Genomic DNA, 24,977 nt, shown 5'->3' on the forward strand with positions numbered 1-24,977 from the left:
CATTATGCCTTTTCCACATCTTCTGTTCCATCTTGAAGCTTTACGGACGAAGTATATTACTAACCGATTCGAGTCCCGGCATCCGTTACTCCTCACCACAATGCAAGCAGACATCCCGTTCAATCCACCTCGCAAATTACAGGATACACCTTTGTCTCTACTCTTTGCTCTTTACCGCTATACCCTACCTCCTGATCATCCGGATTTAGATGCAGTTGCAGCTTTTTCATCATCTGTCGTCGTTCCTCATTACATAGCCCCTTCATCCTCTGCACAATAACAACCTTATGTCTCACCAGGGCACCGTTGGTCTTCATCACGTCCAAAGTTGGACAGAACATAGCAATCATCTGGTACACTATCACATCTGTGTTGTGTTGAGACAGTGCACTTCATGTTCCTCTTTTCATTTACTTCTTCTACTTTTCTTTTTTACCATGATCAAATAAAATAGAACCTGAATAAAATGATGATTAACTCCCCGTGTAACCAAATTGCACTTAGACCATCTATTGTACTTGTATTAGCAACACCAATACGTATTGTAAACTATGCCAAAGAGAGGGCGTAACCCTCTAATGGCTGGGAGTAGGAACTTATTTTATAAGGATAAAGCAATTAGATGAATAAAAATTTCAATGTTACCCTATTCCCGTACCAAAAAAAAAAAAAAAAAAAAAAAAAATTGGTGTTATATATGATGTTACTGTGTAAGGCGCCAAATATATAAATTCTTTTCTTCGTTGCATCTCGAATATGTTTTTACATCACCTCTGCACTACGAGGAAATCACCTCTGTTCTACATGTAAATCATCTGGGTACTGCGTGTAAATAACCTATGTGCTACGTGTAAATGACCTCTGTCCTACATGTAAATCATCTGGGTACTGCAGGTAAATCACCTGTGTGTTATGTGTAAATCATCTCTGTTCTACATGTAAATCACCTGCGTGCTACGTGTAAATCACCTCTGTCCTACATGCAAATCACCTGTGTGCTACGTGTAAATCAGCGTTGTCCTACACGTAAATCACTTGTGCACTACATGTAAATCGAATATGTGCTACTTGTAAATCACCTGTGCACTACATGTAAATCGCATATGTGCTACTTGTAAATCACCAACGCGGTAGGTGTAAATCACTTGTGCAGGACGTGTACGTGTGCATTGCACATGTCCTGTGCACGTGAAGATTTTGAATAGAGCTTGTGATGTATATGTGCATCACATGTACAGGCGTGCATCTATACAGATGATGCACATGTTGCATCCGTGCAATTGTACATATACTATACGGGTACTGTACGTGCATTGTGCTGTCTGGGACAGGCCTAAGCGAATGCTACTACATTGCAGAGGAAGAACTACTTATCCAAAAATTGTACAATGTTATATTTAGTAATTGTTTGATATGTTGATACAGGATCACACAAAGGAATTCTCTTTTGTTTCAAAAAAAAAAGAAAGAAAGAAAGAAAAAAAGAAAGAAAGAAAAAGAAAAAGAAAAAAGAAATGAAATCATTTTTGAACCGAAGGTATCTGGCAAAACTTTATCAGTGGAGGCAAAGAGAACATGTCCACTGTTTAGACTGCCTTTAAAATTATAATTATTTCGACTGTACCAAGAGAGAATCTTGCAAGGTTTATGTCTTCTATGACCAGGGCCTCTGTTGGACCGAGTTATGCGTTATGACTAATCTTCAGTTGTTTCCTGCTTGATAGTATATTTAGAAATACACTTCTGTAAGCTATTGACAGCAAGGTCACTTATTCACGCATATCGACATCTGGAGAAATATATTTTTGATGCTTGAAATGCATGTCACTATGCACTGAGAAAAATCCGAAAACCAGACAGCGGTATATTGCACAAATATACAGTATCCTTATGTTTACTACAGAAATCAGTACGGAGCATACGTTATCCATATTCTACATATGTACTGCCCTTTTTCTCGCTTAGATGTTATATCATGCCGTTACAGAATGTCTGACATCTAACAGTCTTCCATATATTACACACTTCAGCTATATGTTGCATACATCATCTGTATGTGAGATCCTGACCGCCTATATACACAGAGTTCTTTCGTACGTACGGAAAGTATGGTTATTCAAAATATTTATACGGAAAGTACGTACAAAACATACTTTTCAGTTAAACTTTTGCTGTATGTTTAGTATAAAAACTGCAGGATTTATACATGTAACCTACTTGTTTGCGTACGCTACATACGAGTTTTTCTCAGTGTGAAAGATTAACGTTTCACGATACAGCTTTGTCGGACGTTACTAAAAAGCTGTTGAGGGAAGATGAAACAAAACTACTTTTGTGCTAGCAGAAGAGTTACCATAGCTATAAGGAATATAAAATAGAGAGTATTTAAAGTAGGTGAGTTATAGTAGAGATAGTAAAGGAAGGTACCGGTAGTGAAGAAGAGAGTTTGATACTTGCACAGTTTTATCCAAATATCTGCGAAATGGCAGAGTTACCGACAAGTGCAGAAATGCCATGATTGTTTTCTTGAACAAAACAGCATCAAAGAAACGGAACACATTTAAACTCCTATGATGCTAGGCGCACTTTGACCAAAAGATAGGACAGCGAAGCACCAATCGGAGTACAGGCAAAAAACAGTGAACAATGGAAGAAAGCCTCATATCACATACTTAACACAACAGGTAACTTGTCAGAGGTCTATTCAGCGTTGTGATTAAAGACATACGGTCAATATACTCAGACCTCTCTCTCATAAGCATTATACTAACCCGTTAATCTCAAATTCACTGCGGGTAGTCTAACAAACAGGGATGCTACTCATAATTAATCCCATAGAAGTGCATAGCGAACCAATTTTTGATTGTCCATATCTCAGGATCAAATAGATGGATCAGCTCCTTCAACGAACTCTATTAAGTTACTAACTTTTGACTCTACATTCTGGTCAAAATTTCTCGTGATCCATTAAATAGTTATTGAGATTTTGTGACTCCTGAACGAAAACACGGGCAAATACATAAACTAGTTTTCGGTAAAGCAAATTCATTAGAACAAATAATTGAGATATTTTTATGATATAATTAAATTAAATACAAAATCGGATCATTTTCATTAACGCACTACAGAGGTTCAGGTCTCACTTTAAGCTGTTGGTATTGTCGGAGAAGGGATATAAGTACTATCAACCAACGAATTTATCCTACAGAAGACTCTATGATATAGTCGCAGATTCTTAGCAGAAACGCAAAGAAGAGATATAGCAAACACTTAACTAACTAAATCTATAGCCTACGGAACCCGGAGATACAATGTCACATTCGCAAAGCCTCTCTATTCCATTGACTTCTGTCCTTAGCCAACTGGATCCAGTTACTACTTTGTATTCCTATTACTGCGAGATTCATCTTAATATTGTCCTCCCACCTGCGCCTAGGTCTTCCTAATAGTCGTCTTCCGATTGGGTTTGCAGTTAAAACTTTGAAACTGTTTCTCCTTTCTTCCATTCTGGCTACATCATTTGCCCACCTGTACCTCCTAGACTTGATGACCCTAACAAAGTTTGGTAAACCGTATAAATTATGGCGTTCCTCGTTGTGAAGTTTCCGCCATTCCCCATTCCCGTTTCTCTTGGCTCCAAATATTCGTCTCAGGATTTTATTTTCAAGTACTTTCTCTCTGTGTTCTTCCCTCAGAGCAAATATTACCTTTATAATTTCGAACTAGATTTTTTAAAACTGTTTCCGTACAAAAGAGAAAACAAAGGTATTTTTGGATCGAAATATCCAATATATTTCAACCAAAGATTTTCTTGTAGACCTTATATCTGAAGGACTACATATAGTGTAGCCGCACCCAAACTATCAGTTAACTCAGTATGATGTACTTATTCCGTAGAAAATACGAAAACTCGATTCAGAGGTCGTTCAAAAATCTTTTGGCCCCTGATGCCAAAACTAATTATTGATCAAGATTGTAATCTTTTCATGCATTTTTGGTTTCCCTAAAATTATTGCTTAAAACATTTCTTTTACAAAATTCTATATATAGGATGTGACGTCAATTGACCTGGATTTATTAACATTCAGCAACAAATATAACCACAAAATGTGATGTCGAAGTGGACGGAAGTTAGCCACTGCTGGTGTAATATGTTGTAATTTTAATTGGGTACTTTTCTATACATTATTCATATTCATTTCTTGAATTGTTTACCTGTAAATTCAAATATTCAAACATGCAAATTACCATTCATTACAACAAAAATTTAAAGTCGTTTCAAAAAGCTTTTCCGTCCTTGCTTTAGAATTAGCAAAATCTGAAACAATCTTGTCTATGTTTAACTTTGAAGTCTGTTTTCGTTCTATGTTTAATATAGCAACATTTGTTAACCTTTGTTGTGAGGTATTACTTCTCAAGTAGTTCTTTTCGAGCTTTCATTTCGAGAACGAGCTTTTAGCAGAAGCCGCGCTTACTGGTACTGTTAGAAGAGTTACACATGCTGTAAGTAGATGAGGAAAAGACGTGGAATACTCATTTTCCACTAAAACAAAACTATTTCCCGAATTGTTAGAAGGTTATCTATTTCAGCTCTATTATAATCTCTGAATGCCAATATTTGCCATATTTGCCGTGGAAAATCTGAGCTTACATCACTATTGTACTTTGTAGCAAAGTCATATCCAGATTTCTGAAAGTCTTCTTCAGATGCAGACAACGATCTTGCTGGCGTGAGAAAAGCTATTGAGTACTTCAGTCATTCCGTGGAAACGGGTGTTAAGTTGTGACACACTACAATCCAGAATAGGATAAAATACAGTGACACGAATTGTATCTTCCGATACATTTAGTCTACTATCCGTAGCTAGTTCATCAAAATATTTCTTTGCAAATATTTTGCGTTTCTCTTGAAATATTTCTGAAATACTCAATTTCGACCACAGGGTCTTTTGTGGATTTTACAAGGTCGTAATACTTTCCCCGAAGATCTTTCATTTGTTGAAGTGCTTTCTTCAGATTTTTCTCTGCTATTTGCAGATCAATATAAGAAGACTCCAAACTTTTGGCTTTTCCCAAATGACTAGCATTAACATAAACTCAGATGTCTTATCATCTTCTTAAATGCATCAGCTGCTCTCAACTCATCTGGTTTCTCACTTGTTAGACAAAACACGGTAAGGGACTTTTGAACATCAGCAATTCTCTCTTCTCGTAGCGAAGAATGACACTAACCTGATCATTTTTTGTCCGATGTTGAATTCACAATTATTGAAAGTAGCTGAGATTTTCGAACATCTTCAAAAATTAGGTTTCTCAAATTGCTAGACAGAATGTTAACGAGTTCGTTCTGAATTGCGAGACTAAGATATTTAACTTTCTGTTTTTTGTATCAGCATGTTCGAAACCGAATCAAACTCTGCGACTAACTTCATTGTTCGTAGAAAATTTCCTTCTGTAAACTCGTCTTCACATTTTTTACCTTCATTTCTTTTCAGCGCTGTATTTCCAGATGTTAAATAAAGTATTATTGTAATGAGACGCACCAAACCTTCTGCACAAAACGCACTCTCTTCTGAAATTTGATGCTCGAAACTCTTATCAATTGTTTCATTTATTATCCAACTAACTCTGAACTTCACAGCATCCATGTGAATCACATTTCCCTCATGAACAGTTATTTTCTGAGAAAGATGACCCCAATCATCAATACCGTCAATTCATTCTGTCTTAAAATGATTTGCACTTCTATCACCAAACAAACAACAAGTTTCATAATACGCTTTATCCATGAGAGGAGAATAACTCAACCAGAATCCACGAATTTCAGCTCCTGATTTTGTTCTCATAAAGTTATAATCTTCAGAAAACTTGCATTTTATAATTGCATTGACAGGAAAGTTAATGTATGGTCGGCAAGGCCCATAAGACAAAATGTTCCGCTTCGATCTGTCGGAAACGTTTTACCTGAAGTGCCCTCTATCTGTTGGGTATTGAAAGGTAAGATCCAAACTTGTCAAAAAAGGAGAAGAAGGTGCGTGGAAGTAGAAGAAGATCTCAGTGTTTACAATCAACTGTTACCTTCTTTTCTGCTTTATCATGAACACAATACCAATCAGCGAAATCAGTTTTACTTTCCAACATAACTTTCAACTTGACATAGAAAGGAATTCGCAGGAAAATAAATGTTGTATCAAAGTTGAAATAGTAACCTAAAATTTCACAATGAATATTTCTTCCACATAGAAAACAAATAACATATTATAAGTATTCAGTAATAAACGGGTTAGCAGGGGCCACTGGACTTGGGGCCCACAAAACAGAAAAGAATGTTACAAAAATTGCTAGTAATCTAGAATTTCATATTGATTATTTCTCACACATAAGAACTGAATAACAGAATATAAGTACCTATTCAATACTGAGTAATAAACTGATTCAGTGGTCCCCATGCTTGGGCGACCCAAAACCGAAAAAATGTTATCAAAATTACGTATAATATAAAATTTCACAATGATTACTTCTTCCGCATAAGAAATAAATAGCAGAATATAAGTATTCAGTATCGAGAAATAAACGGGTTTAGCGAGGCTCCCATCCCCCCAAAAGTTACGAAAGTTACTAGTAATCAAAATTTCACAACACTGACTATTTCTTACACATAAGAAATGGTCCTGTAGGCTTGGGAGGGGGGCAAAACAAAAAAATGTTACTAAATTAATGGTAATTTAACATTGACAATGATTTTGTCCCACATATAAGAAATGAATAACAACATAAGTATTCAGTACTGAGTAATAAACGGGTTCAGTGAGGCATCTAAATTTGGGGGCCCCAAAAACAGATAAAAAATTAACTAAAATTGCTGGCAATTTTAAAATTGACAATGCTTTTCTCTTGCAGATAAGAAATGAATAATAAAATACAAGTATTGAGTAACCTATTGTGAAATTAACGGGCTCGACGGGGCCCCCTAGGTTTGGGGGCCTCGGTGAGTTGCACCGCTTGTGCCGCCCATTGTTACGGTACTGCGACGTAACACAGAACACAAATCTTTTAAAACTGTAGTATCCACTGTTGGTTGTTTGGCTTATATTTTGAGTAAACTCAATCCTCATAGGAACAAGTGTTGTCCATATATACATATTCCATTAAATTTTACACCGAAGAACAAATCCACCTGTTTATTCCACCAACACCACCACCACTCTTTTACCTCCATCACTTACTTATTTAGCAAAACCCACAACTATAAGGTATATAACATATATTAAGATGAACGAAAGAGAGAATGGGGGAGGGTGATAGAGGGAGAGAAACAATTTCCAACCGCCTCTCTCTCTCTTGTTTTCTCACATACTCTTTCTCTCTTTTCATCTCTTCCACTTCCTGGCTGACACAGCAGTAGCAACTCTGTGCTTGCTGCTTGTTGTTAAAAGTACTGAGATCGAGAAATACCATGAGCCAGCCCCTCATGATAAATGACGAGAGTCTAAAACCCACCGACGTCGTGTTCTGAATACGTAATATTGTTGGACGTCGAGTGAGGGGGAGGAGGTGGGGAGATAAAGGTTAGGAAAGTGAGATGAGTAGGGGTATTGCGGCATTGAAGAGGGATGGGTGGGCGAATGAAGGGGGTTATATCTGTCTCTCTTTCTCCTTCTTTCATGACAAGAAAGAGATGGAGGGGGAATCTCTAAAGAGGGGAAGATAACGGGTCTCTTTCTCCGGTGATGATGTCACGAGCGTTACGTGCTTTTGCCGCCGCAACCGTATAGAATCTAGTGTAGTGGTATTGCGTCTCATTTCGGACTGTTTGTGCTCATGTATTCTGACGTTCGTAGAAGAGAGACTGAGAGAAAAAATCCAAAAAGATTTCATGGGAACTTTGCTGCAGAAACGAGAAACGAAAAGAGAAAGTGAAGCATAAAAAAGAGAAACAAAAAAGGAAGGATAATAAAGAAAAGAAGAAGAAAGAATCAGGTCCAATCTTAATATTTTTCGCGCGTCAGTAGTAAATGTCTAAATCAGTTTGTCGTTTCGTCTAAAAGATATAACATAGTCAAGTAACAGTGTCGTCTTTTTGGCACATGTGACGAAAGTAACAGCACTGTTTGCTTTCCATTTCAACACATTGAGTAAATTTGATATCCCACAAAATTAGCGGTTCTTTCAAATTGGATATTTCAAGTTATATCGCTCATAGAAAACTGGTTCAAATTTACCGTTATGCATTGGGCTTTCTGTAACGAAATAACTGCAAGTTAGCATGCAAGAGAACTACAAATAATATTGACCCATATTCGGTTCTAGTTAGAATTGCACGTGTCTCGAACAAAGTATAGTATGGATTCATGGCTTATATTACAAGATACTGAAAACAAGTAAACTTCAAACACAAAAACATCCATTTAGGCAAATCTTATACCCACAGTCAGAAATCCAGAGTTGTTTCTACATGATATTGTACGCGCCTTTGGCGTAGGGGACCCGGGTTTGATTCCCGGTGGTAGCACATGTGATTCGGATTCCACGTTTAGCAGTAGGTCCACGTATGATCTAGCGTCGCTGCTAAACGGGACGTTAAACTCAAAATCAACTCAACTCAACTCTACATGATATTCATGTAAAACTTAACATCTTGAAGACTATTTTGGAACTCCTCTTCTGTTCTTATTGGCAATGATGATTTAAGAACATGGCCCGAGCAGAAATCTCCCTGAGCTGATATTTTCTATCGTGTTCAGTGTGGAATACAGTATTTTCGCAATTTTACTTCGCAATGTATTGCACGTCCCTCAGGGAGAAACGTTCTGAACTCATGCCTGCTTGTTGGACATATTTTAGGATTTCCATAACTTGAGATCTAATTTTCTAGAAATGTTTTATTTTTGATTAATGACACCGGTAAGAAAGATAGTGAATCCAAAATTGAATGACAAGTGAGTTATTTTATTTGGTTTTCGTAAGGCATTCGCTTATTGATTGGGTCGAAGATAACTATTTCAAGTATAGAAGCTAGAGGTAAAAATACAACATATGGGACAATTTTTAAATATCTAGGTAGTATGTAAATAACCATTAAAGAAACTTTGAAAAACTTTTTATATTATCTCTAAAACCTGAAGATTTTTAATGTCGTAACTCAATCTTATTACCTTATTAACACCAATCTAGAACAAGCACTGAGGAGGATAAAATATTTTCGTGGATTAAATTGAACAAATTGTATTAAGAAAGTGCATAGGGCGCAAGAGAACCACTTCCGTGATATTCAGAAAAAACTTTAGCCCTCAAAGTTAGGAAGAATGCCCAAATAGTCTTAGCCCTATTTCTACCTTTCCTCACCAACAATTTTATTTAAAAATATCTCCTTTTAAGAGCATTTTATGAAAGCGTTGTTTTTAACGTTTTGGCGACTACTTAATTTCTAGTCGTTATCCAATATCCTGAAATAATTTTTTTACTTCTCGTTCCCTTGCCATTCAAGTTTATCCAAGTTATTTGCAGAAGGGTACAAAATTACACTTGTAGAAGGCAATAATAGATTCTAACTTCTACTCTCAGTGGCCACGAGAGACCTCGAACCACATCTATAATTCCCATTTATAGGACCATATGACGTAATAAAGTCTCATCTTAGAGGACAGAAACCTTCCAAATTATGATTTTTAATACCCATCCAAGGGAACGAGATGACCTTTCCCAAATTTTAAGAGGTGTTGTTACCCTGGTCCCCGACTGAGATAAATCTCTTCCCTGAGGTCAATATATCCTGTCAGGGTAAGGCAATATATCCTACCACTTTTTGATAATTAGCTATCCTGGCCCTGATCCTACGCGCTCCTGTGCCAAGAACCTCTGCCAACCTTTGATCTTGATGTTTTGACCCCAAAAATGGTCAAAATTGTGTACCAATCCATAGGGCCAATTTACATATTCTTAGGACTATATGATAAAATAAGGGCTCCTAATAGAGGGTATAAAACTTCCAGGTTCCGAAGTTTGGGATTTTTAGCCATTCAAGGGAACGGGATGAACCACTCAAACTCACAGAAGTCTGTAGATTGATCCTATAAGGCATCTATTAACGTAATGCCTAATTAGCTAATTAGCCTAATCTATTACGTATATGAGCCACGTAAATATATTTGTAAAATAACATGATTAATTTTACAGTTAAACGATACATTAGCGCTAATGTTAGTAGGAAATATTGTATTGTCTTTGGGTTTTACGTATCTGTACAAAGTTTTAGAGCTCTATTTAGTATAAGTGTGTGAAACTTAAGTTGTAATATTTGATTCAAACGAACAAAAAAAATTAGCCTTATGAAATTATTGTAATATAGATAGGAAGGGTTTAGTTATTCTGTGTTAGATTTAAAATGTATTACTTTACACGAGGAATAAAAGTGAATTACAATAATGAAGCAAGAATTTAAGAAGCGGTCGATCTTATTGTATAAGAAGTTACCAATTCTATACAGTGCTAAGTTCAGTGACCATACAGCCTGTCACACTCGCTATTGGTCTCGAGCTGTGTAATTTACTAACATGAAATGTCTCATCCAAACCTGTCTGCTGTTCAGTGTTACCACTTTGAACAGGAATGAAAGTCAACAATTAACTCATAATCAAGTGAGTATAAGAATATTTTTTTACATTTTGTTTCTTTTGGTAAAGAGCAATGGAATACATAACGATTGGAATACATGGATACATTGTAGTTATTTAACATAGTTAAAATAATCAATAATAAGATATTGAATAACGATAAAACGACAACGATTGCAGATGAACATTAACGATGAATCGATAAAGTATATCAATTGAACAAGGCTCAGATGTCACCTCTGGTGTGTCGATTTCCTTCTTTGATCCCATATCATGCTTTGTTGGCGAATGTCGTAGCTGTGAATTTTCTCTGAGGTTTTCCGTTTCCTCCCATATTGTCAATCTACCAATCCTTTCGTAGTCATTTACTTTCATAAATCATGTGCATTTTTTTGACTAGAAGGCACAAGTGCAGAACGATAAAGGAGAGATTTTGTTTCTTTAAAAACAAAAATATTGTGACGAAACTGATTGAAGGAAGAGACAACTAAATACGAATTTGCGATGTCGTACAACACTGAAATACATACCTGGAAATAAGTAGAACAGACTTCGCCTGGATTAGGTAAGTACTAGTATCAGAGCTGGATTTAAGTTTGGTGAGTCCCTAAGCTACTGAAGATAATGGGGTCCTATATGTGTCCAGATAAACGTAAGACCCTATATGGAGAAATGAAGAAATCAGTAATATTTTAGGAAGCAGACTGGCAGAAGGAGCCTCATTACTTACATAATAGGGGCCTACATAAACGAAGCACTGTTGCTATATGTAGATGTTACTTTATTTATTGTTTTTCTTATATTTTGGAAATGTGCATGCAATTTTTTTCTTCAATTTTTGCCCCCCCCCCCCCAAGAGTGTGTGGCCCTAAGCTATAGCTTGTTTAGCTTGTACGTAAACCCGGCACTGACTATTATATATGTGTGTGGTGGGACATAGTGGTTAAAATGTTGGGAACTTCATTGAAGGGTTCTGCAGGCATCCAATATTTTAGGTCTTAGAGAGACATATACCAGGAATCCATTTCTTCTCCCGAAGGATTAGTGGCTCACATTATTGCTGCATGTGCTAACGTTGTTGAGGATTCAAATGTATTGAATATAGTCCGGCAGTCATTGATTCGTCGCTGTAAACTCTTTTAAGGTTCATGGAGAGCATTTTAAACGTTAATTGTAATTTCAACAAACAGTGGGTAGAAACTAGGTTTACATTAATTTTATACATATCGCATTTTCTTAACGGATTTTAACATATGACTGTACATACTTTCATTTATAGTGTTTATTTCATTTTATGCTGTTTACTTTACTAATAGTTCTTTACAGACCTCCATTACAATACATTGTTTGCTTTCCTGAGTAATGCAAATGACACGTATGTTTGTATGTATTCTTATGATCTTTTCTACTCCCTTTATATTACTTCCTCAATTTATATGTAATTGTGTTTTCTGACGTATATTCATCTAGGATATGTATTATTTTCGCGTTATGTTGTTTAACAATTCAGTTTTCTAATCCATAAAATACATATTAGATATAGTTGTTTGGTCTCTACTTCTATATTCTAATAACTGAAATGCCGTTATTCGTATGGGGAGAATACGTTTATGGGATATATTTAAATCCCTTTTCTCCTTCAACATTTATTTCAATGAAACTGTAATGATAAAAATACAGACGATACTCTACGCTTGCCATAAATATTAAAACACTCTATCCCTACAGAATACACCTTTAATCAAACTGATATTATTTAAAAATATCCAACTTGAAGTGCGTATCCTTCCGAAAGTCATTTCAAACGGGTCAGACGTTTTCTCGATCCTGAAAACTATTAAAACTATATAAATCTCAGGCATTTTAAAATTTTATTTTTCATCTACCCCACTGCATCCTCTGCATTTGGCGGTGAACTTCGACTTACACGGCATTGGGTCCGTCACTATTCATCTCAGCGACTTCGAAAATTATGGATTCGATATTAATATCTATCGTTTTCAATTATTTTTCTCTGTCACAATTTCACCCTTTAGCGTAATAATGGAGGCTGAACTTAAACTAAAATGGCATCTGGACTGTCACGCTTTGTTAAAGCGATTTTCAAAACCATGGATTCAACACTAATATCGTTCGTTTATCACTTCTAAATGTGCCTCCCACTCCCCTAGGGGTGCTCAGGGAGTATTGCCTCCACTGGGGGCTGTAATTGAACCCAAATAGCATCAGAACTGCTACAAATTAACTTATTAATGATGAAAACTAATGATTCAACACTAATATCGACCATTTTCAACTATTTTACATATCACCATTCTTCCACAGGTATACTAGTGTGGGCTTAATTTGGACTGAAACGGCATCGTAAGTGGCACTCTTCGTCTCAGTGATCCAAAAGGCAACGGATTCGACACTAATATCTGTCTTTTTCGATCATTTTGATATGTCATCCCTCCTACTCCCGTAGATGTGCTAGAGGTCTTACCCTCACGGGAAGGGATGACATTAGAACTAAGGGGAACCGAAACTGTCACCAACCAGTTCACGGACTCCGAAGTGTAGATTCGACACTACTATCGGTCATTTTTGATCATTTTCATGACTTCCTTCTCCCATTCCACCTAAGCAAACTAGGGGGTCTTGCTACAACAGTATTATTTTCCAGATTGTAAGAAATATGTGCACTAAGTTTGATTATAATTGCTCCAGGTGTTATGCGGGAACTCACTCATATATCCATTTATTTATATATAAAGATTGGATTGGTCCGATTGAAATATTTGATTTTACGTTAGTGGTGAACCATCCTATATAATGCATTCAACAGATGGACCGAGATCACAGATACGAATTTCATTCTTAAATTTCAGTAAACATGATAAGATGCCCAGTAACTCAGAAAGCAATGTGTTGGTGAAGAAAGTGTATCATGAAGAACTCACAATTGCTAATGGAAGCAGACACTAGAAAAAATATTCTTGCAATCGCAAACTAGTTAGGTATATACCACATCGTTGTTGTTCAGTGACTCTGTACCATTTGTAAAATGACACAGTTGGACTCATTAATACCGATCTGTTTGGAGGTCCGCAGTTTTCAGAGTGTAATGATTATTCGTAGGTATAACTTTGTGTTAATAATAAAGGTACTTATAGTCAAATCAGAAACTCCTAATTTTTGGTTTATAATAATATCATACACATTTGTTATGGAGAGTAATTGTATGTTTTTAACAGGTCCCCCACCAGAGATATACACCTGTGAAGTACGCACTGTTTTCACTTTTCTAAATTTTTATTAATTTCTATATAAAATGGGGATGCGCCTAAGGGTTGAAACTTGATGAATGAGCACTTTTATATCAGATCCCTTTATCCAGAAAAGCTCACCTTCCTGCTCGTTTGCCTTCTAGTAAAAGTCATCTCAACTAGGAACTTTTAACGTGAATGACCTACTTTGTCAAGCCTACTTTTCACCCTGCTATACTTTATATACAAAAATGACTAATACACATAATTGTAGCTTACAATTTACTGTCCATTTTAGTTCTTGTTTCACATCAATAGAACAACTAATGGCTGAGATAGTTCAGATTCAGTGAGCCATTACAACACTACCAAATAACGCATCTTCGAAAACAAATATGGCTGCTATTCAAAACCTAAAGTAAGTAAATCTAAAATAATGATTGTTTTGAACTAACGTTATGATAAGGTAACGGCACATCAAAAATAAGATGTTTTAACTCTTTTAGGATTTCCACTTTTTGAGGTAAATTTTAGACTTTCACTCAAACAGCTGCTGCATCCTGACTATTTATCGTACGATCGTGGTTCATACCTCGTTTTTTTCAAGATACAGCATACATTCCAACGGTTCCACTCGCATGCCCGTATTATACACCGGAAACGGGAAAATCTGAATAAAACCGGTAAATTTTTCGAAAGAATTTTTTTCCAAATGATTGCTACCCTCTAGCCCGGGCCTGGGTTCACGTGGGATCTGAATTTAAAAAAATACGTTATGTACACTCATGTCCAAAATGATTGTCGCATATCTATAATTGTCTTGTTGTAAGAATATAATTTGATAATGAATTTGCATTATACTTTTAATACTGATACTATGTGTATAATCGGGAAATGTATATTTGTGGTACATTTCATAGGAAAAGAATTATACATTCGAAAATTAGAATGAGTAAAACAAAATGTTGCTAAATGGACAAGAAAGTTTTATTTTCGTTTTACGTTCTTATTTACTGATCTTTTGACATGAAATTTGCTACATACATCTCTTTGTCGATTATACACATACTAACATTATATAGAAATACCGGTCGAATTCGTTATCAAATTATATTCCTACAACAACATATTTATAGACATGCGACAATAATTTTGGACATGAGTGTACATAATACGTGTGCAAACTTTCAACCTTGTATCTTGAAAACTAAAGTCGGGAGAAATGTTTGAAAGTCTGAAGTTGGCCCAGTTACGGTCATGGTTCAAAAACCACTTTCCTTAGTATAATGAGATCTTTCCAACGGTACTACTTGCATGTTAGTACCATACACGTGAACTGGAAAATTCGGCAAAACACCGGTTTTTTTTAAAAATCCCGCCAAAACTCTTTGCCCCTGGTTTCACTTAGGGATCTCAAAAAAATTTAGAAATAACCAAAAGCACGCACAATCCATATGCAAAGTTTCAATCCGATATCTTGAAAACTAAACGCGTGAAATATTTTTGAAATCTGCTTTAAGAAAAAAAAAAAAAAAAAAAAAACAAGTCACGCCCCTCCGCCCCAACTTGGCGCCACCAAGTTGAACATCCGGTTCCAAAACGCATCTAGGGTGTTCTTTGGTCCATCTTTGACTTGACCAATTAAAAAACACTCGCCTTAAATACCTTTTATAGAACCTAAATAAGCGGTCAAAGACGATACTCTGCCATGGTTTAAAAATATACTATAAATCCTAAAAGGTTTTAAAATAGTCAAGCAACGATTTATTCCTTTCCTGAATAACTTGACATAAATTTACTCTATGGTCCTTTTCAGCATAGTTCCGTTGAATTTTCGGCTGATGACATATTGATAAATTCATGAATTTTTAATATTATTTTTGTCTTCGTGTAAGGAATCATTTACTAAAGTTCTTTAGTGTTATAGCCGAAGATCCTCTCATCTATGTGTCGAAGACTTTTAAGTGTAGAGGCTCATCTGCACTCAGAATCTGGGATTGATATGGCCTCGGGCCACATATAGATGGTGTTCTTTCTGACTTTACTTGTCGTAGACTACTCTAGAATTCCTTTGGAGCTACCCTTGCACTATACCTGCACTACATTCAATTATGTAATAATGGCATCTACGATTAAACATAAAGAATATCCCTGGTTATCCCACATTTCGTTCTCGATCTATGACTGCTTTTGCACTTTTCCGACAAATTTTCGACTGTTCATAGAGCCAAAATCAGGCATTTATGCACCCAGGTTGGTCTTTACTCTTTGCCATATTTTGAGGAATAAACAAAGACTTTGTGGGCCTTATGCATTGTCGTTTTGAGGCGTGATTAGTGCCACACTAGAGTTCGACTAACATATGTTTTCTGCAGTTGTCAGGCCTTTAGTGTGATGCTAATCACACGTCAAAACGACTCTGTATAATGTCCTGTGTATCTGATGTCACCATGTGCATACTTGGAGTGATATGGAAGTAGGAGTATCCATCATTGCCCCACTCAGTCGAGAGTCATCGAGCAAACAGGTCCGCGATTCAACCATCGAGGATCAGGGCGCCGTAATGTGCATTCTGTGGTCGGAAGCAGTCAAACCTGAAGACATGCACTATCGGCTCTTTGCACGATATGTAGTAAGCACCATAACTATCAGAAAAGTGTATGAGTGAATGGATCATTTTAAAACTGGACGTACAATTGTAACGGAAGGAAATTGAACTTGATACCTAACACTGTTCCTTACGAAAGAAAACGTCAAATGGGTGTATAATATAAACAGGCACAATTGAATAATCACAATACTACAAGTATTGGAACTCTTGGACATCACTTTCGTATCAGCATATGCAGTTGTGCACTAAGTAGTAGGGAATTATAAAGCTTCTACAAGGTACTCACAACTCATCAGCAGCAGCAGTATGTTGTTTCGATTCAGTTACTCCTACCTATAAAATCGATCCTAATATCTTGAAACGAATTGTGATGGCCAGAGAAACATGGATTCACCACTACGAATCAGAGAGTAAGCTACAAAGGCAGGCACGCAAATGTACGCAAATTATGCTAAAAAGAAGCCTAGGTAAGTTATGCTAACGCTCTTTTGGAATATGAAAGTATCGATCCTATCGAAGTTCCGTCTACATGGTGAAGCTAAATAGTACCAGTTGTTGTGCAGTCCTCCAAGAGAAACTGAAACCTGCAGTTTATCAAAGACAACGAGAACCACTTCATCGGCCCTTTAAGAAGGCGCTGTCTTCCTCAGTGGTTCAGGTCAAATGATGCGGACCAGCAGGAGGTACAGAAGTGGTTTCGTGAGCAACCTAAAACCTTCCTTGCAGATAAAGCACAGGAGCTCATTGTACGATGCCAAAAGTACGTTGTCATTTAGGTGGCATATGTAGTAAAGCATTATATGTAATTCTTTTTCTGGTGTAAAAATTAAGGCGTAATGTTAAAATTGCATTTGCTTTTTGATTTACCCTCGTATATATAATTAATGGAAATATTAATAATATACAAATGAAGAACATGAGCCCTACTTATATCGTTTTCTTTTGATTTAACCTCAACAGGATGAGGCGAGGCTAACTTTTTTGACAAGATGCTTTACTATTTTAAATCATGGCTTCCTTTTTTCTTCTATGCGATACTTGAAGTGACGCTACTCATCTGTACAAATATGAACTATGTTATTACATATCACGCCATCAATAGTAAAAAGGATTCTTCATAAAATTAGAGGACTTTTGTGCGACTCAGTTACAACTTACAGTAAAGCACATTCTCTTGAAAACACTTTAAACAGTGGAAGTGTTATAGCACAAATACATTCTACCAAAATTGCCTCCACAACCACTCTGTAATTCTTTAGAAAGGATTTTTTTAAAATTTATTTTAAATTTTTAAATTTGCCTTTAAATTTACTTTCATATTTGGCATTGATGATTTCGCAAGAGAATGGCTCCAGATCATATCTTGATGAGAGATCATACCTAAACAATATATATATAGTGTTATATGTGAATATTTATCATTACAACTTCCATTCGCAAGCTTGGCTTTCACTAATGTACAGTGGTCTAGTTTGCTGACCAGGGTAGGATCTAAAGCATAAGCAACCATCCTGTAGGACAGATTGAAGTGAGAATTGTCCGAAATCACTGCAGTCTGCTACTCAGAATATCAGGATATCAGCGATCAGCGACGTATAGTATTTTGAGGAGTTTAAAGTTCTGGTTCAATGTAAGCCGATGTAATGGCATGCGTGTTGCCGGTCTAGAGTTAAGCAAGTAACATCGAAACGTCGATGCAGATAACTCAGTTACCATCCTTCAGCTAACGCTGTGGGCATCACTGTAGGCCTGTTACTGCCATGCGGACAACATACCTCTCATTCTATAGTGTGGTCGCATTATGCGGTCCATTGTTTCTACGTTGCCATATATGGTTCTCTTCTGCCCATTAATTTCGCATATGTATATACATTTTTGTCTTTGCGGCATGCACTGCACGCACTCCAATTTCATTGATGAGAAACCAAACTTCTGCACGCTTCCCTTCTAGTTTAAATTATTACAATGAAAATATATGCTATTCTTCTATACCTAGCGGTTAGAGTAAACGCCTTTGACGTGGGAGACCCGGGTTCGATTCCTGGACAGGAGCTTGTGTTTTTCGGATTCCACTTTAGTTGGTCCACTTCTCATATAGCCTCGTTGCTAACCGGATGTTAAACTCAAAATCAACTCAAGGCTCATTCCATGTGAAATGAACCAATGCCATTTGCCCTTATGTCATGGATTTTCTTCATATTTTTTCTTTGGGTAGATACCCATGAGAAATGACCACAGGAATATTTGCAGATTTTTATCTCTTAAACGGACCTCAGGAAAAATAAATGAAAATCTGGCATTTTCCGAGACTTCTGCCGCGGAAAAATCGACATGTAATGTTAAAAATTCTGTAACTCCCTTATTTTTCGGCCAATTGAAGTGTTTCTGGTGTCAAATTAAAGCTAATAGTCTCTACTATTCAGAACTACTGTTGAATCAGAAAAAATTGGTTCATAGAAGAGAGATACAAACTCTGAAACACAATTTGTATGATTTTTATGTTATTTTTGTAAAAAATCATATCTGCTAAATCACTGAAAACACAACCTCCATATTTTTACCTCAGATTCACCTAAATATGTATGTTCAATAGTGCAAAAATGAAAAGGGTGTTTTTTGTGGTTTGTCAGTAAGAAATTATAATGCAGGGACACGACTTATGGCACGTTATTAATATTTAACATTAACATGTTATTAACTATAGAAATGTTGCATTTTGTTGGAATGTTTACTACATGGGTTACATTTGGCTTGGTTGAGATGAACGCGTAACGTGCAAAAATTAATATATTGAAACATTATTTTATGAATACGGAAGGATATCATAAATATTGAAGGAAGTCAATTGCAATGACATTCTCGCTCACTCACTCCCCATCACACATACCCACGTTACTATTACTAGTGGGTCTAATGACCAGGTGCCTCACGTGAATTTCAAAAATTGCGCCGTATAGAGTGGATGGCCGCCATTTTGAAAATGTTTGCCGCCAATTTGAAACTGTACATTGGATCACTTGATTGTTAGATACACTAAATTTTATACGTCTTTTGCTTCTATTCTCAAAATTTCAAGTCAAAATACTGAAAATTACGACCTGGAGTGTAGATGGCCGCCATTTTAAAAATCGACCGCCATTTTGAAAGTTGACATTGCTCCACTTTAATGGTACGCACAGTAAATTGTATATGTCTCATGCTTCTATTCATAAAATTTCAAGTCGAAAACCCGAAAACCGCCCTATAGCGTGGATGGCCACCATTTTGAAAATCTGGCCGCCATTATGTATGAGCGTAAATACGTAAAATTCAATATGAAAATACTCTATTTAGTACGTATACCCTATTTGAATTACTGAGAGAGATTACAACAAAATACTTTGGCTTGTGTAATATTTACCTGTACCTTGGGCAGAAAGTACTCATACATATGCACTATACTTAGTAGAATGTTCATTTCATATTAACAAAAGAAGAATGTTTTTAATATATGTAAGTGATTATTATGGGATAGTTGTTGATATGAATAGGTTTTAAGGTTGCTTAGTCAGTGAGTTTGTGTACTCAACAGTTTTAAGAAAAGGATATTATAAGTTATATCAAATAATAAACCAGTTTAACATCGTTTATATACGTTGTCAGTTTTATTAAAAAGGTGAGATTAAGGGTATTTAAATATCGAAGCTAATGTTATTAATGTCAAAGAAATTCTACCACTTCGGATTTTTATCTCAGCAAACGAACCAGGTTTACGACTATCATTTTGATAAGTCGTTGTAAAAATTTGGTTTACCTCACCCGGGAATCTGTAAATTCAATTCCCGAAGAAGAAGAGTAAGGTTGAATTTACTTTTATATTACAGTTAATGAATACGAACTTAACCATATTGCGAAGTGGTAAAGTAATCATAAGAAAAATGGACAACGAAACAATGCAGCAGGAATCAAATACTAGTGACCAAGGTGAAACTAGTGTAACACCAGGTTTGTCATCAGAGGATCGACTCTTGTTAGCTGTACAGCGACAAATAATGCAAATGTCTACCGAGATAAAGCAGACCATAGAGCAGAAGTCTGACGAAGCTAACAAGCGATACGAAGAATTAAAGCAGACCATGGAACAGAAGTTCAACGAAGCTAACAAACAAAATGAAGAATTAAAGCAGACCATAGAACAGAAATTCAACGAATCTAACAAGACCATGGAACATAAGATAGAACTGAAGTTTGACGAAGCTAACAAGCAATATGAAGAATTAAGTAGACGGATAGAACAGAAATCAGATGAAACGAAACAGACAATTGTCCAAGTGGTGAACGACATATCCTCACAGTTCGAGGAAAAGTTAAAAAGGATATCCGATGATTGTCAAGAAAAGCACAATCACCAAACCCAAGAAATTGGTGCTTTAAAAAAAGATTTAGAAGTAATAGAATCTTCCATTAAACAGCAAAAGATCCAGGTTAGCAACAACTCTAATAACATACGTGTAAATACACAGTTGTTAGCTACTATTCAGGAAGAGATTAAAATGTTACAGGCCAAAGACAACATTTACCGTAATAACTTGGGTAGTGATCGCTTTGAGTTTCCCCGCTCACCAGAGATGAACTCGCCTTCGCCGGGGTCTGATGAAGATATTATACTAGAAGAAAGTTGTCCGAAGAGTAATGATGAGCGAAACATAGATGGTGTGACGACACAGCATGTCATGGATAGGAACTATCACTCAACAAGAACAAGGAATGAGAAAAAGAAGGTAAAATTAAGTGTTAAAATGAGTGAAATTCGAGCTATGAGCAAATTCAGTGGTAAGTGTAATGAGAATGCTACTTCTTTCTTAGAAAAATTCCAAGACGAATGCAATATAATGTCTATCGATCGATCGCAATATATGAAATTAATACCCCATGTATTACTCCCACCTTGTTCCTTATGGTTTAAGGCAATACGTGATCACATTAGTACATATGAGGAATTCAAAGCGGCCTTAATCGCAAATTATGAAAATGACCTTTTGCTGGCAAATAGAGATGCCACCCTTAGAAAGCAACACTTCAATCCTCGATTGCACAAATCTGTTGTAGAGTTTGTTGTAAATGTCTACAACGAATTAAAGGTCGTTAATCCTTTGCAATCGGAATCGAGAATAATAGCATCGATTCGAAATTTGCTTCCATTTAAATTGCAACAGATCTTATTTTCCACACAGTGTATGAGTTTCAGCCATTTATTGATGCTTGTCCAATGCTACGAAACTCAATACCATGCCATGAATCCACAATCAGGAATAGGTAAAAATAAGAATAATTCAGATCATTTGGTGCCTGTTCGGAATTTAAATATCCGAAGTGTAAATAATACAGAACCTAACCTAAGCCTAGTATACTCTAGCAATCCCAATGAACAAAATAGACAAGGTTATGTAGGGAATCCGCCTAACCTAGCTAATCATGGTAATTATGATGTCAGATCACTCAACATCAGTAGATATAAAAATAATCGAAGTACTGAGCGAAATTCCAGAAATGCAGCGAACTACGTGTATAGACGTAAGTGGAGATCAAGAGATGGGACTTCATACCAAAATCAGAATCACGATGAAAGACATGTACGACATCATATAGAACCTAATCATGATAGCGCAGTACAGTGCACTTTATTAGAACCGTATGCAAGTTCGAATGTAACCTGATTACCGTTACTGAAATTAGGTTAAATTCATGTTAGTTGTAGATTCTTGTAAATTTTTATTTTTGAGTTTATGTGTAAATATCAATAATGAAAACAATCCTTATAACTTCGCTATATAAGCAATATGAGGAATTATAGTTCGATTTATAATTGATTAAAAGCAAAGATTATTTATATTTGATTGATTTGTGTTGAAAATTTAATTGTCAAAGATTATGTTAATAATAAGATCCATTCTATAAAATCAATTATTCAACGACTACCTTAAATAAGATTCTTCTTTATTATAACATCTTAGTGCCACTATGTATACCTTTAAATGCAACATCTGACTTGTTTGTTATTTAATGCGCCCGTAAAGATTAATATTATTTGTAACCCACGTTTGTCCTTTACATTTTTCGAAATCGCAACCTTCGACGACTAATTAAATAAGCGACGATATTTTTAATAAGAAAATGTAATAATAATATAGTAGATAATAATGAAATAAATATAATTAATGTAATTAAAGATAAATATTGATGAAATGAAAGAATTGTTATGAATGTATTTATATATATATGTATATGTGAAATATAATGAATAGATATATAAGGTGCGATTAAAATATGATGGGCATAAGCAATGTAAAGAACATTAATATAAACGGACCAGTGGTTCTTGAAGATAAAAGCCAAGCCTACTCATGACTTTTATATTCAGTCCCTTTGTCGAGCGACATTTTATACAACAAAATACTTTGGCTTGTGTAATATTTACCTGTACCTTGGGCAGAAAGTACTCATACATATGCACTATACTTAGTAGAATGTTCATTTCATATTAACAAAAGAAGAATGTTTTTAATATATGTAAGTGATTATTATGGGATAGTTGTTGATATGAATAGGTTTTAAGGTTGCTTAGTCAGTGAGTTTGTGTACTCAACAGTTTTAAGAAAAGGATATTATAAGTTATATCAAATAATAAACCAGTTTAACATCGTTTATATACGTTGTCAGTTTTATTAAAAAGGTGAGATTAAGGGTATTTAAATATCGAAGCTAATGTTTTTAATGTCAAAGAAATTCTACCACTTCGGATTTTTATCTCAGCAAACGAACCAGGTTTACGACTATCATTTTGATAAGTCGTTGTAAGATGAAGGAGAAATTCATTTATGTTAAATATTATTATTATTGATGGGGAATGTGTATATATTTTCGTATACTGCAGAAGATAATGCGTGTATGGTAATTTTCTTAAGTACATGTCATCACCCTGAAGCGTTTGTCACTTACGGTATTTCGGTTGCTGAAGAAACGTATGTGAGTGTGTTTGTGTACTAATGCAGTATCTTCGTTGGCGGAATGGATGAAAAGGAAGTTATTGATAGTGCATATGTTTATTGACCCAGACTTGTTCCAGTATCATAAGTAAAAGAAAAATGTTGTTTTTCCAAAAAATAAGGGAAGAAACATTGCTTGTTGAAAATGTTATTGTAAAACAAACAATGTTTGTTTTGTTATTTCTGAAATTGTCGGGAAAGATGCAAGGCCCAGAGGAAAAAGGACTAAATTTGTAAAGGAAGGAACGATCTTTCGCATAGAATTCTTGGCCATACGATTGACCCTGTATGAGTATTATTGCTTATTGAAGGTTTTCTAGGATTTCCACCAAAAAGCAGTTTATCGAGGGCAGAAGAAAGAAGAATTTCAAGTTCAGCTTGAAGCGGTTCTGTTTGAGAGTTAACCAGGCCTAGACTCATAATAGGTTCACTTGTGGGGAAAATACTTTTCTGGCTACTGTAATATACCGCAGAACCGAGAATAATTCCTGTCCGTTATGAAGAGGTTACTGAACGTTTTCGGAATAAAAGGACTATCCGTATTTGAGAGTGTCCGTAAAAGGGAGGGTTTTGTTCCGTAAGAGAACATATATTTTGGACTAGAAAAATCTGCCCGTATTATAGAGGTGTCCGTTAAGGGAGGTTTCACTGTATATCCATTCCCTTTACTATCTAAGACACTTGTTGTCTCATTCCTGTTGGATTTGTGTTATTACAATTGTGAAAATCATACATACAAATACTTGCTTCTAAATGCTATTATTTTTTTCTTTTAACAAATAATAAGTCTTCATACAATAACTACGAATATGAACAACCATTATTTGTCTTTGACAGCTAACCTATCTTATGATCCTTTTGTCCTTTCTTCTTTTTCTTTCCCTCACAAACAAGGAATGCATTTAATTTATGCATGGAGGCCGCGGTGGCTCAGTGGTAGAGCGTTCACCTCTGGTGCTTGGGGTCCTGGGTTCGATCCCAACCCCCGCCAAGTGAAATTTGTGGTGGACAAACACCATGTGCCTTGGTTTCCTCGGGATTTTCCCGTTTCCTCCCACTTTCTTCATTCCACCATTTCATTCATTACTCATCATCACCGTCTCCTTTAGCCTAACCGGCATAATAGTGGGACGTAAAACTTAAATATTTCATTTAATTTTTTTATTTATTTATGCATTTTGTTACATTATATTAATATCTGATGATGATGATGATTAGATGCACACCAACTGATTCAACATTTATTGATTGATTATTACCTATAATTGATAATCAATTAATCAGTGGAATGATATGTATAGAACGCTTATATATTTATTTTTATTTCTGTAAACAACTTGTGTGCATTCCTTATGCACAGTTGTGTGTCTTTGTGATCGATTATAGATTAATACCAACAAGACTGAACTGATACTTCTCGCTTTCATTAGTTTTCTTTTTGTTTTTGTTCCATGTGTAACCTCAAGCAAATAATGAACTT

The sequence above is a fragment of the Thermobia domestica genome, chromosome 5, assembly GCF_964235325.1.
Source record: "Thermobia domestica chromosome 5, izTheDome1.hap1.1, whole genome shotgun sequence".
NCBI classification, from domain to species: Eukaryota; Metazoa; Arthropoda; class Insecta; order Zygentoma; family Lepismatidae; genus Thermobia; species Thermobia domestica.